At 38.9% G+C, this 19598-nt stretch overlaps 1 protein-coding gene across 1 annotated transcript in view; it reads left to right on the top strand.

Moving 5' to 3' along the window:
- The window catches only part of LOC121031389 (uncharacterized), a 411199-nt gene that overhangs the window by 12942 nt on the left and 378659 nt on the right, over positions 1-19598 (top strand). The window lies entirely within an intron of this gene.

The following is a 19598-nucleotide window of genomic DNA, read 5'->3' as shown; positions in this document are numbered from 1 at the left end:
CTTCCTTTATTAAATGGGTATTTATTTATTACAGTTGTTCTGTGTCTGTCACACCACTGTATTTTGGGTATGTGTGGGGCAGATAACCTGTCTCTTTAGTTTGCAGGTTTCCAGATCAAGAACTGATCTCAGGAAACCGCATGGAGCCTCATCCATGCCTGGACTTGATTTAGATGATAAGATCCTGGACTTCCAACTTGAGCTTGATGCATAATGGAATGAGACTTTAAAGCAGTCTGGAGAAGGGGCAAATATATATTTCATGAGGGAGAAATATAAACATTGTTGGCCAGAGGGTAGAGTGTGGCAATTTAAAATCATTTCCACAAATTCTTTGGCATTCCTCCTGTCTAATGGTCTGTGTTCTTTCCCTTTGAAATGCCTAAGCTTATGATTGCTTCAACTAATAGAGTATCACAGAAGTAATGCTTTGTGACTTCTGGGTTTAGGTTGTAAAAGACCATGTAGATTCGGTCTCATTTGCTAGAACTCTTGCTCTTACAGCCAGTAGGTAAGAAGTCTGTACTCTGAGGCCCCATGTTGGTGAGGCTGCATGTAGGCTCTTTGGTCTACAGTCTCTGCCAAGACTGGCCTCTAGCCGTCTCTGCCAATGTGCTAGATATGTACCATGCATATAGAGCCAGATATGTAAGTGAATATATTGAATGAACCTGATACCACAAGGAAAAGGTTCACCCAACCATGTCCTGCACAAATCTCCAACTCACAATATTGTACAATATAGTAAAATGCTTGCTGTTGCAAGCCACCAAGTTTCATGATAGCTTGCTACCAAGTAATATACAACTGGAAAGTGTGTTGATGACAAATTTTCTCTGCTTTTGCATTTCTGAAAATATCTTTATTTTTGATCATTATTTTTCTAGATATAGAATTTTAGATAGTCTTTTTCTCTCAGTACTAAAATATTATTCATTTAATTGTTTTCTGACTTGTAGTTTTTCTCTTGAGAAGCAAGTGGTAATTCCTACTGACCTTGAATATAATGTGTCTTTTTTTTTTTTTTGGATACTGAAAATCCCTGAAGATTTTCTCATTATCTGGTTTTCAGAAATCTGATTACAACATGCTTCCCCCCCCCCCACCTTGTCCTACTTTGCTACATTGATCTTGGATCTACCAGTTAATGTTTTTCATAAAATTTGGAAAAACAAAACTCCCATTATCTTGAAAAAATTTATTTTTCTGTGCCAATGTCTCTTTCCTCCCCACTTACACATGTTAGCCATTTATGTTATCTCATAGACTATTGAGTCTCTGTTCAGTTTTTTCAACTGTTTTTCCTCTCTGTATTTTCTTAGGATCATTTCTATTCCATGTCTTCATGTTTACTTGTCTTCTCTTCAGCAGAGTCTAATCTGCTATCGGGTCCATTCCATAAAATTTTCATTTTACTTTACTCTTCTAGTTGTAGAATATCTTTTGGTTTCTTTTTAACACTTTTCTATTTTGAGATGTCCTATTTTCCCTTAATTATGCAAATGTTTTCCTTAAATCTTTGACCATGTTTATAATAACTGTTATAAAATCCTTGTCTGCTCATTTTATCATCTCAGTCATTTCTTTGTCAGTTTCTGTTGATTGATTTTTTCTTTGGGATAGTTTATACTTTCCTGCTTTTCTTTATGCCTAGTAATTTTTAATGCATACTCTACATAATGGATGCTATGTTGTTGTGAGTCTAGATTTTGTTGTTTCTATTAGAGTGTTTTCTTTTGGCAGTCAGTTAATTTACTTACATATCAGTCTGATTCTTTTGAAGCTTTGTTTTTAAGCTCAATTTTGAGATAATTCTACACTCACATGTGTTTATAGAAAATATTACAGAGAGATCCTGTGTACCCTTTACCTGGTTTCCCCCAAGAGAAACATCTTATATGACTATGGTACAATATTATAACCAGGAAATTTACACTGGTACAAATCAGTGACTTTATTTAGACTTAACTAGTTATAAATACTCTCATTTGTGTGTTTTGTGTGTGTGTGTGTGTGTGTGTGTGTGTGTGTGTGTGCATTTAGTTCCATATGATTTTATCACATGTGCAGATTTGTGTGACCACCAACACAATCAAGATACACAGCTGTTCCATCCCAAGAATCTCTTCTGATACTTTTTTATAGTGAAAAACAGTGGGGTTTTCACTTAGACTATTCCTCAATATTTATCTAAGTTGTTGTATGTCTCAATATTTCATTCTTTTTTATTGCCAAGTGGTGTTCCATGATGTAAATATACCACAGTTTTGGATGGAACTAAAGTGTATTATGCTAAATGAAATAAGTCAGAGAAAGATAAACATCATGTGATTTCACTCATATGTGGAATTTAAGAAACAAAACAGATGAACATAGGGAAAGGGAAGGAAAAATAAGATAAAAACAGAGAGGGAGGCAAACCATAAGAGACTCTTAAATACAGAGAACAAACTGAGGATTGATGGAAGGGTGTTGGGTGGAGGGATGGGTTAAATGGTTGATGGGCATTAAGAAGGGCACTTGCGGGGCGCCTGGGTGGCGCAGTCGGTTAAGCGTCCGACTTCAGCCAGGTCACGATCTCGCGGTCCGTGAGTTCGAGCCCTGCGTCAGGCTCTGGGCTGATGGCTCAGAGCCTGGAGCCTGTTTCCGATTCTGTGTCTCCGTCTCTCTCTGCCCCTCCCCCGTTCATGCTCTGTCTCTCTCTGTCCCAAAAATAAATAAACGTTGAAAAACAAAAATTAAAAAAAAAAAAAAGAAGGGCACTTGCTGGGATGAGTGCTGGGTGTTATATGTAAGTGATGAATCATTAAATTCTACTCCTGAAACCATTACTACACTATATGATAACTAGCTTGGATTTGAATTAAAATATACATATATATATATATATGTATATATATATATATATATACATATATAAAATTTGTTTAACTATTCATCCTTTGTAGGACATATGAGTTATTTCCAGATTTTGGTAATTATGGTTAAAGCTGCTATGACCATTTTTGTACAGGTTTTTATGTGTATGCCTAAGTGTGCAACTGCTGGGTCACATGATGACTGCATGTATAATTTTGTAAAACACTGGTATATTTTCCAGAGTTATTGCCATTTTACAATCTCACAGACAATGTATGTGTGATCCAGTTTCTCCACATTCTCACCAGCATTTGATGTTACCATTATTTTTTATTTTAGCCATTCTGATAGATGTATATAGTACCATATCATTGTGGTTTTTTTTTTTTTTTGCATTTCTCTAATGGCAAGTGATATTGAACATCTTTTCATGTGCATATTTGCCATCTGTATACTCTTTTTGTAAAATCTATTCATGTCTGTTCCAATTTTCTTTTCTTTTTAAATAAACTTTTAAAATATTTATTTATTTTGAGAGAGAGGGAGCAGGGGACGGGAAGAGAGAGAGGAGACAGAGAATCTGAAGCAGACTCCATGCTGTCACCACAAAGCCTGACTTGGGGCTTGAACCCACCACGAGATCATGACCTGAGCTGAAGTTGGATGCTCAACTGACTGAACCACCCAGGCACCCCATCTGTTCCAATTTTCTTAAAAAAAATTTTTTTTTCAACGTTTATTTATTTTTGGGACAGAGAGAGACAGAGCATGAATGGGGGAGGGGCAGAGAGAGAGGGAGACGCAGAATCGGAAACAGGCTCCAGGCTCTGGGCCATCAGCCCAGAGCCTGACGCGGGCTCGAACTCACAGACCGTGAGATCATGACCTGGCTGAAGTCGGACACTTAACCGACTGCGCCACCCAGGCGCCCCTCTTAAAATATTTTTTTTAATTTTTATTTATTTTAGAGAGAGAGAGTGTGAGCGGGGGAGGAACAGATAGAGAGGGAGACGCAGAATCTGAAGCAGGCTCCAGGCCCCGAGCTGTCAGCACAGAGCCCGAAGCGGGGCTCAAACTCACAAACCATGAGATCATGACCTGAGCAGAAGTCAGATGCTCAATGGACTGAGCCACCCGGGTGCCCCAATCTGTTCCAATTTTTAATCAGATTATTTGGTTACTGTTTTTGAGAGTTCTTGGTGTATATAGGTATAAATTATTGGTGGATTTGTGGTTTGAAAGTATTTTCTCTCAGTCTTTAGCTTGTCTTTTCATCATCTTAACAGGGTCTTTCACAAGGTAAAGATTTTTAATTTTGAAGTGCCCTAATTTATCTTTTTTTTTGTTATGGGTCTTGTTTTTGATATTGAGTCTAAGTACCCTTTGCGTAGTATTACATCCCAAAGATTCTTTTCCTTTTTTAAAAACAAATTTGCATAAATTTATGTTTTACACTTAAGATTCACTTTAAGTTAGTTTTTGTATTGGATGTGAGGTTTAAGTCAAAGTTCATCTTTTTGTGTATTTGTATGCAATTGCTCTGGCAATGTTTGTTGAAAAAAAGTCTGTCATTCCTCTACTAAATTGAGTTTGTATCTTTGTGTCAAAAATCAGTTGCACATTTTTTGTGTGTCCATTTCTGGGTTCTTTATTCTGTTTCATTGATTTGTGTGTCTGTCCTGCCAATATCACACAGTCTTAATTAGTGTAGCTATACAGTGATGCAGCTGTATGGCATGCAAAAAGGAGTTTATATAGAAATCCTGTCACTGCTATGCTTAGAAAGGTCTGCTTCCAAGATTGACCCTTGGTTAGCAACTTCTCATAATTCTCATTATGATTTCAGGCCATAATGGATAAGAGTGGCTCACTGTGCCTGAACTGCAAACAGTGATGACTTATGCTGAATGCTTGCTTTTCTTCTGGGAATCTGGGATTTTAGTGTGTGTTAGGCAGAGTACGCCTATGTGACCAGTCCTCAGTAAAAACTGTGGGCACTGAGTCTCTAAGGAGATTCTCTGGTAGACAACATTTCATATGGGTTATTACAACTCATTACTGGAGGAATTAAGCAAGTCCCATAATTGTAGTAGATGAGAACTCTTGGAAACTTGTGCCTGATTTCCTCCAAATTTTGCCCCATGTACCTTTTTTCCTTTGCTGACTTTGATTTGTATATGGTTGTAATAAATAGCCATGAGTATGAATATATGCTGTCTTATGAGTCCCCCGGGCAAATCACTGAACTTGGGAGTGGTCTTGGGGACTCAACATTGGATAGAATTATTCCTCCTACTTTCTTTTTCAAGAATATATTTAAAGCTATTTTGGGTCCTGTGACTTTCTGTATACATTTTAGAATAAGCTTATCTATGTTTACAAAAACCTTGTTCAGATTTTGGTAGGGATTGCATTAAACCTATCAATCAATATGGGGAGAATTGACATGTTTACAATACTTAGTCTTCCAACCCATGAACACAGTATGGGTCCTATTTAGTTAGGTCTTTCTTTGATTTCTTTTATCAGCATTTTGTAATTTGCAGCATACTGATTCAGTACACATTTTGTTAGATAATACGTAGTTGACTTTCTTTGAAGCAATTGTAAATGGTAGTATTTTAAATTTCAGTTTCCACATGTCCATGGTTAGCATGAAGCTTGTTTTTCAGTATTATTAAGGTGGTATAAAGTAGTCTTTTAGGACTAGATTAGCTCTACTCCTAAAGTGTAGTCTTTCTGAGGTCTCCCTTCAAGGCTGCAGGATTTTCAGTAAGGTCTGTCTCCTCTGGAGATTGGTACTAGAATGGCTTCCAGACTTGGGTGAGCTCCAGTACTTGTTCAGCTCACAGCTGCCTGGTAATTATTCTTTTTCCAGTGGTAGTTCTTTGTGCAGCTTTGTAAATTCTGTGTGTACACACAACTTATCATTTGGCAAAAGACTCATGCACACTTCTGGATCTTTTTCTCTGAGCACCTCTCTTCTCTCTGGTACTCTCCCTCACAACTTCCAGCAACTTTGTCTCATAAAGCTGGAAAAAGGGTAATATTAATAGTCACATATTATTTCCACTGATTTATTATCCCCTCCTCCCTCCCCTACTGATTAGATCCCTCTGCTTAATTTTTCAGGAGTGTAAGCAGAACTTGAAATAACTCATCAGTCTTCACCTGGAAGAAGTGGACTGAAAGAGATATAATCATGGTCAAGCTCTGGAAATTATCTGATTACTGCTTGGTCCCTCCATGGTGATCTGTCTTTTGATTTTATACCCAAGATGATCATCAGTGATGACATTTTATCACTAGTATTTCTTTTCATTAGGAGCCCTGAGAGTGGTCTTCCTCTAGAAGGTGATATTACAAAGCAGCAAACATGCAAACCAACTGTTTGGGATATAAAGATTGTAGAACATCCCTTGCTTTTGTTTTCTTCCTTGAGTAAACATGTAAATTATTCTGTAAAAACAGATTGGCCTGAACTTTGCTTACTGTGCTATCATAGTGCCAGTTTTCAAAGGAGTATATTCAGATTTTCAGGAACCATTGTGACATTGCAAATGGTGGAAAAGTACACTGCTACTCTCACTAGGCTGACTCACAGGATTGTCCAAGTTTCATCTGGCCAGAGGTTTCCTAGATCATGAACTTGAAACTAAGCCTTGATGTCATTGTTTTAAAAAGATGTTTACTCTTTGCTCTTGCTAAAATGTGAGGACCTAAGATTAGTTTACCAATTTGTCCAGGTACAGATGTGAAAGGATGGATACGTAAAAAGATATAGCAACATGGCTTAGCTCAGGTTTGTGCCATTTAATACAGAAATTTGCATTAGAAGGCTATTACCACCCACTCTGGTTCTTATGCTACTTTTATTATAAGTCATTGGAGGAGCATTAAATCAATATATGTATTTTACCACATTTGTTATTATAATACTCTTACCACTAATGGTTTCTATCGGTAGAATTAGGAAAAATCAATGAATACTATTTAAAAATGTTACACTAATTTTTCTATTGGGAATAACAGAGTTCAGTGGTGGTCAGTGTAGGGAAACATGGTTTCTTTGCAGGATTCTAGACAAAGTCCATGCTGCAATTCAAATAGGACAAAGCCAGTTTAGAATTTGGAATTTGTCCTTTTGTTGATAAAATAGAAGAGTGGTTGCCTGTACTGGCCAAACTTCAGAATAATTTGTGGAATTAAAAAACACATGGATATATTACTTAGCTATAAAAAAGAATGAAATTTTGTCATTTGCAACAACATGGATGGACTTAGAGAGTATTATGCTAAGTGAAATAAGTGAGACAGAGAAAATCAAATACCATATGGTTTCACTTATATGTGCAACCTAAAAAAAACTAACAAATAAAAAGCAGAAATGTTCATAAATACAGAGAACAAACTGATTCTTGCCAGATGGGAGGGAAGTGGGGGTGGGGAATGGGTAAAATGGGTGAAGGGGAATTGGAGATACAGACTTCCAGTTATGGAATGCATAGGTCAGAAGGATAAAAAGTACAGCATGGGAAATATAGTCAGTGGTATCATAATAGCATTGTATGGTGCCAGATGGTAGCTACAAATGTGGTGAGCATAACTGTAGATTTGTCAGTTACCATGTTGTACACCAGAAACTAACATAACATTTTTGTGTCAACTAAAATTTTATTTTATTTTATTTTATTTTATTTTATTTTATTTTATTTTATTTTATTTTATTTTATTTTACTTAAAGCTTATTTATTTATTATGAGAGAGTCAGAGACAGTGCAAGTTGGGGAGGGGCAGAGACAGAGGGAGAGAGAGAGAATCCCAAGTAGGCTCCTTGCTGCCAGCGCAGAGCCCAAGGCAAGGCTTGAACCCATGAAACCACAAGATCATGACCTGAGCAGAAACCAAGAGTCAGACACTTAACTGACTGAGCCACTTAGATGCCGCTCAAGTATACTTAAACATTTTTTTAATTAATTAATTCATTTTGAGAGAGACAGCATGAGTAGGGGAAGGGCAGAGAGAGAGAGAGAGAGAGAGAGAGAGAATTCAAAGCAGGCTCTGAATCATGAGCACACAGCCTAATGCGGGACTTGAACCAACAAAACGTGAGATCATGACCTGAGCTGAAGCCAAGAGTTCGATGCTTAACTGACTGAGCCATCCAGGTGCCTTTCAACTAAACTTAAATTTTTAAAAAAAGTTACAAATACTGAACTTGTTCCCAACTACTTTAAAAAAAAACTGGGGATGTGAGAATTCTACTCCTAAAGATTCTGAAACAGTAGGTTTGGGTGAGGCCTAGAAATATGTATTTTAAAAAAAGCTTTCCAGGTAATTCTGCTTATTTTCTGGTTTGAGAACCACACACAGATAGAATATACATATTAACTAGTAAGAAGGGTTCACTTGAAACAAGACTGTATTAGTCTCAGGACTCTTGGTTACAAGCAAATGTCAGAAATCCAAACAAGCTTGAGCAAAATGGGATTTACTGGCTTACATAACTGGGAAATTCAGGCTGGAACTGGCAGGAGTGCTCCATGGCACTCTGCAGGGGCACAGATGATATCATTAGTTCTCTCTCTCTCTCCTTTCTTCTTCTCTCAGCTCTACCAACAGGTCCTTCCATGGTGGGAAAGGTTACTTCTGACAGCAGTAAGCTCTCATTTTTATTGTTCATGACTCAAAAGAAGGAGACCTTCCATTTCCTAGTATTCTTATATGGGATGGACTTGGCCTTGCTTAGCTTAGGTAAGAGGAGGATGGTCATGTGATTAGCCAGAGGTCAGTCAGAGCCCTGGAATTGTTTTATTAGAACCATATAGGATGAAGAAAGGGAAGTTTTCCAGTGGAAAAAGGTATATTGGGGAGAGAAAAACACAGATATCCTCTCCTGAGGTCTACCTATATGAATAAATGTAAAGACCTCTAGCGGTACAACATTAAGCATTTAATCAGGTATGCAAAGCTATTGGGGTCACAGAATTTCAAACAGAAACATCTGTTCTAGTTATTGTACAGGGTAAGTATAGGATATACTTGTTGTAATTTGAAAAACATATCTTCTCTTAACCATGATTTTCATGGATTTTGTAGGACAGCTTCCTAAAATGACTTCCAATGATTTCCACCTCTTGGTGTTCACATCCTTGTGTAATCCTATCTCCTTGTGTGGGCTATAACTAATGACTTGCTTCTAATGAATAGAATATGCAAAAGTGGTGGGATGTCACTTCTAAGATTAGATAATAAAAGACTATAAGTTCCATATTATGGGCATTTTCTTCCCTTTTTGACTTGCTTACCTTGATGAGGCAAGCTACATGTTAGAAAGGTCCAAGTAGCAAGAAATTGAGGACAGCCTCTGGTCAATAACCACATGAATTGGCTTAGATTCACATTCTTCCCCAATGAAGCCTTGAGATGACTATGGCCCCACTCAACACCTTGACTGCTGTCTGTGAGAGATGTTGAGCCTCAGGACCAAGCTAAGCTGTGCCCAGAATCCTGACCCAATGAAATTGTGAGATAATAAATGTCGTTTTAAGCCACTAATTTTTGGATAATTTGTTATGTAGCAATAGGTAACAAATACAATGTGAGACTTAAAAACTTTAGTATTCAATAGCCATTATTCATGGATTATTGGGACATGGTAGAGCACACTTGCTCTTTTAGACCTGGGTTCTGGGTATCTAATGCTAGCTGCTGAGTTGTTGCATTTTTCCTTGAGCCTCCTGTAGTTAGATCTGGATTTCTGTATTTCCTTTGCATTTACTGCCTTCTAAATCATATTGCTTCCCACCACACATATTAATTCAGTCCAGGGCTAGGACTAGAAGCAAGTGAGAGGCTTGGGCACAAAATTGAGGAGGCCCTAGGTACCACACTTGGCTCACCCTGGTGCCAGTCCCGATTGAGCCAATAGTGCTGGTTTTATGTCTTGGTTCCAACTCTTATGAAGTTATTTGTTTACTTGTGATGGTGTTCTAATGCTTCTCTAGAAATTGGGCTTTGTCCTATGCCCAAGCCTAGGTGGATACCCAGTGTGTGTGTATGTCTTTGTGTGTGGCAGTTATGTGGCTTATGTTTGTATAAATCTGTTTTTCCACACTTTCTGCCCTCTGTTTATCCCTTTCTTAGCATCCCCTCCCCAAGGAGGAAAAGTTGACAATCTGGTTAACTAGGGCCTATGACATTTATTGGAGTCTGCATTACTAGCAGGCAGGTTACTGTGCTTTAAATGTCAGTACCTAAAGTGGTGTCCTATTTTGTTTTTCTTATCTTCATGTGGTAAGCACACCCAAGCAGGTCCTATCTTTTTTTTTTTTTTATGTTTATTTATTTATTTTGAGAGAGAGAGAGAGAAAGCACACACATGTGAGTGAGGGAGAGAGAGAGAGAGAGAGTGAGACAGAGAGAGAGAGGGAATCCCAAGCAGGTTCTGCACTGTCAGTGCAAAGCCCAATGCAGGGCTCAATCCCACAAACCTGGGATCATGACCTGAGCCAAAAATCAAGAGTCAGATGCTTAACCAACAGAGCCACCCAGGTGCTCCAGGTTTTATCTTTTTTTTTTTTTAATTTTTTTTTTCAACGTTTATTTATTTTGGGGACAGAGAGAGACAGAGCATGAACGGGGGAGGGGCAGAGAGAGAGGGAGACACAGAATCGGAAACAGGCTCCAGGCTCTGAGCCATCAGCCCAGAGCCTGACGCGGGGCTCGAACTCACGGACCGCGAGATCGTGACCTGGCTGAAGTCGGACGCCTAACCGACTGCGCCACCCAGGCGCCCCCAGGTTTTATCTTCTTAGAATAGGTCAGGCAGTTTCCTCTTCTTTTGCATTTTGAGTTGTCTTGTTGAGCTGTCTAAACAGGATTGTCTGTCTCTTGGTCTTTTCCTCCACTTTCCATGCCTGTAAGTGGGTAGTTATAGCTGGGCCAGTTCTGTTTTCCCTTCAGAACTTGCCATTTTTTATTTGGGGGAGGAGATAGGAAGCCCTATTTAGGCCTTCAGGGCTAAACCATATTCTTCCATCCAGCTTCTGTCAGACCTCAGCTTGGGAGTTATTGGGTGCTGGTTTGGATGTTAATAAAGTGACAAATTCCCCACTGGTTACTGTTCTTGACTATAGTTCTCTTGCTTGAAAAATATGCAGGCAGGAGAGGTGAGCGGTAGGGCAGGATCTGAGCTTAATAAGAGCTTAATGTCATCCAAGCCTCACCTTGCGTTCGTAAATATTGTGATATAATGTTATAATAATGTTCACTGTGAAGCTGAGTGACTAAACAGAGAGCCTGGAATTTGGAGTCAAAGTGCTAGGTGGGAAGAATTCGGCTTTTGTGTGATATACAGCAGCTGACTTAAATTGTTGCAGCCCAGCTGCAGATGGTATTATTGGCATGGGGCCGTTGCCAGGATTTGGCAAGGAAAAGGGTTCATATTGCGGTCAGAACAGGTTTTAGTGAGACAGAAGCTTCGCGAATAGGGGTCTGGTCTTGTTAGGAGAGAATATGTCCTTGGAAGAACCTCTTTAGATATTTGTAGACTTGCAGAGACAGCTTCACAATGTCATGAGCAGAGTACATAGGGAAAGGGTAAACTCTTTCTGGGGCCAAAGAAAACTAACCTCAAAATGGCAGAGCTTTGGTGCTCAGGTCCTTTAGGACTGTATTTTGCAATTAGGCAGCACTCATTTCGTGTTGCTGGTCTTTCAGCAAGGGCAACTTTTGTTCCCCAGGGAAGAACAGGTTCTTTTGCAGTGGGAAACTCAATGATAGCAAGGGATTATAATTTATTTGGATTTTTATTTTTTATTTGCATTTTTTTAACATTAATTTACTTTGAGAGGGACAGAGACAACATGAGTGAGGGAGGGTAAGAGAGAGGGAGAGAGAATTGCAAGCAGGCTCCATACTATCAGTGCAGAGCCTGATGTGGGACTTGAACCCATGAAACCTTGAGATCATGACCTGAGCTGAAACTGAGAGTTGGACACTCAACCCACTGAGCCACCCAGGTGCCCCTGGATTTGTTTTTTAATTTTTAAATTTATTTTTATTATTTTTTTAAATGTTTACTTATTTTTGAGAAAGAGAGACAGAACGTGAGCTGGGGAGAGGCAGAGAGAGAGAGGGAGACACAGAATCCGAAGCAGGCTCCAGGCTCTGAGCTGTAAGCAGAGTCCAGTGCAGGACTCGAGCTCACGAACCCGTGAGATCGTGACCTGAGCCGAAGCTGGATGCTTAACTGACTGAGCCACCCAGGCCCCCCTGGATTTTTATTTTTTGATGGTGCCCTTGGAGAAGTGAAGATTGACCAAGACCTCAGGAATTTAAAAAACTGAGGCAAACAAGTTTTAGTTTTAGTGAGAATCACTTGGCAGAGATTGCTGCTTCTCTTTGGACCCTCTGAGAATAAAAGAAGACAACAGCAACCTTACAGATTACCTGCACCTGGAGTTTCGGTAAGCCACAGATTTAATTATATTTAATTTCATAAGCTGTAGTCTCCAGATATTTAGCATGGACTGACCAGCATCCTGGTAAGATAGAAACCATGGAAAAATTTTCACTTTTCCTCCTTGCTTTTTCTGTCTATCCTCTTTTTCTCAGATACCATTCAATCTCTATTATGATTCATGGCAGGAGACAGCAATGTGGGAAACTTTGTTTTGTCTGGGAAATGCCACTGGGACAGTTATCACATTTGGTCCTAAATTTTCACATGAATGGGGGAGTAACATTGATATTCATGTGTTTTACTGATATGTTGAAGTTGAGGATTGAGACACCTGAATGTTGAAGTTAGGATTAATTTAACTGTGGTGGTGCCAAGGAGCAACAGTTATTCTGGGTAAAGGCCACTAGGCTGCAGCTGAGACCACTAGGCTGGGTAAAGACCACTAGGAAGGCAGCCAGGCCTCTGAGATTATCCTCTGGCTGACAGTAAGCAGAATAAGAGATTGAGGGGGGACAAACGGGAGCTCTGATTTCCTTGGGACTTTAATTTCTTCATTTTGGACTTAAATTCTCCCTGGGAACTTAATGAGGGGTGAGAATTAAGGGTGTATAAATTTAGGTTGCTTAAACTTCCTAGTTAATTGGAACTTTTAAGATGATAAAGTGACCTTTATCTCTAGCAATATTTTTGGCTTTAAAGGCTAATTTTTAACATTGATATAGTGATATACCAGCTTTCTGCTAGTGCTTGCATGATATATCTTTTTGCGTTCTGTTGTGGTTTTGACCTGTTTGCATCTTGTTTTTTAGATGTGTATCTTATAAACGCATAAAGTTGGGTTTTGTTTCTTTAATCCAATCAAACTAATTTTGTCTTTTAATAAGAATATCTACTTTACATTTAATGCAGTTACTGATAATGTCTTTAAATTGACTGTTGTATGTTTTCTATTTGTCCTACCTATTTATGTCTCTTTACTTTCATGTTTTGGACTTACTATGTTATTAGGCCAGTTTTTCCTTTGGTTGGCAGGTAGGCATCCTTTTCTATTCTTTTAGCAATTACCCTAGAAATTACAACACGTGTTTTTGACTCATCAAAGTCTAATGTTAATTTATGCTTTTACTTTCCTCCCAAATGATGTTAGGACCTTGGAGCACTTAACTCTCTCTTATTATTGATATTTTAATTCTCTCTATATTTGAAACCTCATAAAATAATGTTTTATTATCATTGCTCTTTATGGTCAATATTCATTTAGATTCACCCACATATTTACCATTTTTATTGCTTTTTATTCCTTTACACTCTCTGCCCTTTCATTTGCTATTTTTAAAAATTTTTTATGCCCAAGGAACACTATAAAGTATGTGGCTGTTCACTCCATTGATTCCAAGAAGTTCTCTGGTAGCCAAGTGGTCTGGGGGAGGTTTGACCTTCTCTAGCATCCAGGTTTGGCTCCATTCTGTAGCAAGTAGGCCTCCGTAGCTCTGCCAAGCTTGTGAAGTGCTGCTTCCATGACCCAAGGCATAATGGGCAATTGGATCTGGGAGAGTTGTGGACTCAGGACCTGTGAGAGCTTCTATTTCTAGGAGAACCCACTATATGGCCAGCAATTGCTGCTCTGGTGGTGAATAACACAGGGCTGAGAAGAGCAGTTTCTTGTGTGAGAAGCTGGTAGACAATTTATTACCATCATGAGTGGGTCTAGAGACTGCAAGAGGCTTGAGAGGAGGTTGCTGAAGCTTCATTGGTGAAGGAGTCTCTGGGGCACTAATGAGAATGCCTATAATATTGCAATTTGGATGGATTCTAGAGCCTTTTGTTGGGGGGGGGACATTAACTGTGGGCTAATTTGCAAATATTAGTATAAATGGGCTTAAGTGAAATGTGTAAATGAGGAATACGTTGTCCCTAGGACCCAAAAGCTGAAAGACATTGTGCATGCTGAGGTGGTCAATAGCTGTTTATTGACCATGTCTGGGATGCAGGAGTCCTTGATTTACTGAATACTTACTAGGAATTTAACTGAAGTAGTGGGGCTTTAGATTATGTGTGGGACAATGGCTCAGTCCCCTTTTCTGAGCTCCTTTGTGAGTAATGTCTCAAATTAGTGCTTCCAGTGAATCTCTTCAGAGATCATTGCAATCAATATAATGTCAATACTTGTGAATCAATGTAATGTCATACCTGTGATCCTTGAGAAAATTGAATATAGTTAAGATCTTGCTTGCAAAGATTGTGTGTGCTATTAAGGCTGTTGAAGTATCCCATGGGCAGCTGAGTAAAGATGTATTCTTTCTTTTTTTTTTTTTTAATTTTTTTTAACGTTTATTTATTTTGGGGACAGAGAGAGACAGAGCATGAACGGGGGAGGGGCAGAGAGAGAGGGAGACACAGAATCGGAAACAGGCTCCAGGCTCTGAGCCATCAGCCCAGAGCCTGACGCGGGGCTCGAACTCACGGACCACGAGATCGTGACCTGAGCTAAAGTCGGACGCTTAACCGACTGAGCCACCCAGGCGCCCCAAGATGTATTATTTCTTTTTGAGGTAAAGGCAAACTTCAGCTGAGAGGCTGTGGGAATAGTCACTGAATAGAACATATTAGTCAAATCTATAATAGCAAAATATTTATTAGTTGCTGATTGGATAGTCAATAATTTCAATAATATTGGGAATAGGAGCCTTGATGGGTGGGACCACAGAATTTAAGATTGTGCTAATCCACTGTGAGGCATCATTCATTCTTTCTAAGCTTAGGTGCAGGCAAAATTGGGCTATCAAATGAAAAAGCAGTGAGGATAATCATCCCTTCTCTAAATGGGTCAGCTTCTATAAAGGATTTCAATCATTGAATATTTTAATTTACATTGGGCCATATTAACTTTTTTAATGGGGGTGGGGTGGGGAGAAGGTCTGTGGTATCCCATTTGTCAAATGTGAACAACTTAATTTGTTACTCATTGAGTCAGAGCATCCGTACCTACTATGGTATATTTTAGGGCAATGATGTGGCTGTGTGGAATTTAGGCCATTGTTCTAATGGTTAAGATGAGGCATACCTATTTGTCCCCTATTTTATATTTAACTCCCTAGGAGTATAGGGGGTACCATGTTTATATACAGTGGGATCCCTAATATTGGGTCCATGAAGTTTGACAGTTGGTACGCTTTATCAGATACTGAAGTTAATTCAGAACCTGTTACAAGTGCAAAAGCTAACCAATGCCCTTTTATCTTTCACTGTATAAATTCTTTAAGTAAATTTTGAATTTCCATTTGGATCAAATTGAGGACCTCTGTTTCACCCTTTTGTTTGTTTCTTCCCCCTGCATTCAGGCTTCTTGATTTTCTTTTTTCTTCTTCTCTTTCTCTGTATGTGTTGGGGGTGGGGGAGGAGGGAGAGAGGGAGGAAGAGGAGAGAGAGAGAGACATTACTGAATAGAGTTCAAGAGTGCATAGGGTCCTCTAACCTCTTATTTATAAATGTATTTTTCTAGAGAGCCTCACATCAGTTTCATCATGGTCAGAAGATTGCTCTGTGGCAATGATTGTTTTTTGGGTCTTAAGGACGCCAGACTTACATCAGGTTTGAATGTGCCACAAGGGTGCCATGGGTGTTTTTCATACATATAACCTTGAGGATTCAGATCTTAGGTACGATGGAGGTATATGCAGCATAGCAACAGAAGGATTTAGAAATCTTGGTAAGCTGTTTGCTCTTAGGAGTGAGGGCCTCAGCATACTACTCAATGGCTGCTTTTTTTTCCCTCTTCCCTCTCTCCCTGTCTCCCATTCACCCACTCTCCCTCCATTTCTTACTACCTAATGACTATTCTTTCATGAGTAGTCTATTTACTCATGAAATGCTTTACCCAGAGCGTAGCATCAATCACAGCTCACTCTAAGACAATACAGAGGTCTGGACTAAGATCTAGTATTTAAATAAATATTTGATATTTGGCACGGAAAGGACTACAGTATGTTTTTCCTATCTTTCTTCACCCTCACCCTGGGAGTGGACACTATCACCCAGGGAGCAGAGGGTATGGAGATGAGGAGGTAAAAGCTGGGACTATAAACTCCTTGCCTGTTCACTTTTTTGCTGCCTCCTGGGCTACTGACATAAGGATACCAGAGTGATCAGGTTGCTAATTGTAGTTTCAGGTTCAGCGTAGTCCTTGCCTAAACCCTGGTGGGAATGCCCCCCTTCCCACCATGCCAACCCAATAACCAAGATCTCTATCAGTGCAAGAAACATACATTCTGCACATGGGGTCACTGGGAGTGATGGAGAGTGGGCCAATACCACGTCCACTTCTTAGTTCTGTACCCACGTGTTCAGCTATTGGGTCACAGATCTCTATATCAGACATTGGTTGAACTGCATGTACTGTATGCTGGAGGACAGTACTGCTACCTTGCAGAGTATCATCCCTGAATTAGTGCCTCAGCTGAACTTTAGTAGGGTGTTCTAATATTCTCATTAGTCCAGTTATTTCAGGGGGAGTTTAAGCTCACACAGAATGGTCCCCTAAAGTTGTTGCTGAAATCAGGGGTGGGTTGGGAGAATGTGACTCAGGCTTCAGAAGCATTTGCCAAAGGGAGAAATTTTAGTATTCTTTAAAATGACCATGAAAGTTGTGAAGGCTGCCTTAATGTTTGCCTAGGGGAAGGGAATTGATCTAGCCTCACAGTTTATTTTCAGGCTTCATTGATATGATTGACAAATAAACATTATATATATTTAAGGGATACAATGTGATGCTTTGATATATGTATACATTGTTAAATGATTACCACAATCAACTTAATTAACAAATCTGTCACCTCACATATTTATCTTCTGTGTATGTGTGTGCGTGTGTGCGTGTGTGTGTGTGTGTGTGTGTGTGGTAAGAACACTTAAGATTCACTCTCTCAGTGAAAAGTAAAATAAGATAAAAACAGACAGGCAAGCCACAAACTCTTTAATACAGAGAACAAACAAGGTTGCTAGAGGGGGAGGTGGGTGGGGGTAATGGGCTAAATGGGTGATGGGAATTAAGGAGAGCACATGTTGGGATGAGCATTGGGTGTCATATGTAAGTGATGAATCACTGAATTCTACTTCTGAAACCAATACTGCACTGTATGTTAGCTAACTTGAATTTAAATAAAACAAACAAAAAGACTGACTCTCTTAGCAAATTTCAAGAATACAATAAAATATACAATATATTATTATATTTTTAGATTTATTTATATATTTATTTATTTATTTATTTATTTATTTATTTATTTATTTATTTATGGGAGACAGAGACAGACAGATAAGAGTGCGAGCAGGGGAGGGGCAGAGAGAGACACACACACACAGAATCCAAAAAAGGCTCCAGGCTCTGAACTGTCAGCACAGAGCCCGATGCTGGGCTTGAACTCGTGAACTGTGAGATCATGACCTGAGCCGAAGTCAGAAGCTCAACCAACTGAGCCACCCAGGTGCCCTTACAATACATTATTATTAACTATAATCACCATGCTGTCTCACATTATGTCTCAGAACTTCTTCATCTTATAACTGAAAGTTTCTAACCTTTAACTAAAATCTTCCCCTATCCCTCAATTGCTGGTAAGCACCATTTTACTCTGTTTCTATGAACTTGACCTTTTTAGATTCTAATATAGATGAGATCATGCAGTATTTGCCTTTCCGTGCTTGGTATATTTCACTTAGCTTAATGTCCTCCAGATTTATCCATGTTGTCACAAATGGCAGGATTTCCTTCTTTTCTTTAGGGCACAATGATATTCTATTATTTGTGTGTATGATGGAGTGGATAAAGTATATATATGTATATATACACCCACACACCACACTTTATCCATAGGTTGTTTCCATATCTTGGCTATTATGAATAATGCTGCAATGAACATGGGGGTGCAAATATCTCTTAGGATACTGAATTCATTCCCTTTGGATATATGCCCAGAAGTAGGATTTCTAGAGTTTATGGTAGTTCTATTTTTGGTGTTTTGAGGAATCTCTATACTGTTTTCAGAAAAGCTATACCAATTTACATTCACACCAACAGCATATAAGGAGTTCCTCTTCACATCCTTGCCAACACTTGTTATCTTGACTTCTGGTAACAGCCATCCTAACAGGTGTCAAGTGATGTCTCATTGTGGTTTTGATTCACATTTCCCTGATAGTGATGCTGAGTACCTTTTCATATGCCTGTTGGAACTTTGTGTATCTTTTTAAAAAAATGTTTATTCAGGTCTTTTGTCTATTTAAAAATCAGATTTTTTTCTGATACTGAGTTTTATAAATTCCTTATATATTTTGGCTGTTAGCTCCTTATTGGATGTATGGTCTGCAAATATTTTCTCTCACTCCACACATTGCATTTTCATTTTATTCACATGTGAATAAATGGGAGCTTTCTGGGGTCTCTATTTATTTTATTTTATTTTTTAAAGTTTATTTATTTTGAGAGCGAGAGTGCACAAGCAGGGGAGGGGCAGAGAGAGAGAGAGAGAAAGAGAGAGAGAGGATCCCAAGCAGGTTCTACCCTGTCAGCATGGAAGCTGATGTGGCAGTCAAATTCACGAACTATGAGATCACGACCTGAGCTGAAATCAAAGAGTTGGACACTTAACCTACTGAGCCACCCAGGAGCCCCTGGGGTCTCTTTTATAAGGGCACTAATCCCATTCAAGAAGGTACCACCCTCATGACCTAATTGCTTCCCAAAGCACCACCTCTTTATATAATCGCATTGGTGGTTAGGATTTCAACATGTGAATTTTAGGGACAAAAACAGTCTATTGCAAAATCTTAAGCTGAAACTAGGTAATATACGTGTCAAGTAAGTTGTATTTACTGCCTCCCCCCCACCCCGCCAAAAAAAAAGAGGAGGAAAAGGAGGAAGAACAAAAAGAGTGTGACTCATTTTGAAGTTGAACCTGTAAGAAACAGAAATTTCAACCCTTTCCCCCATTCCCACTTTAAAAAAAATAAAACAAACAAACAAAACTCTTTGTGCTTGGGACTTATCACAGATACACAGGCCCTGAACAGAAAATCTGAACATATGTGTAATATCTGTAGCAGCTTACAGAATAATTTTTTATTCACTACATATTAGTTACATTGAAAAATGTCTACTTTCTCAATCTTTGAATAACTAATTCATGCCAAACCTTAAGGTATTCATTACTGTGGAAAATTTTTTCTTATACTCCTTATGCTTCCTGCTTAGCAGTCTAGTGTTGGCTGAGAGGAT

Source organism: Herpailurus yagouaroundi, unplaced genomic scaffold (genome assembly GCF_014898765.1).
Source record: "Herpailurus yagouaroundi ecotype Mexico unplaced genomic scaffold, PumYag 141, whole genome shotgun sequence".
Taxonomy (NCBI): Eukaryota; Metazoa; Chordata; class Mammalia; order Carnivora; family Felidae; genus Herpailurus; species Herpailurus yagouaroundi.
This window is presented reverse-complemented; position numbering and strand designations above follow the sequence as displayed.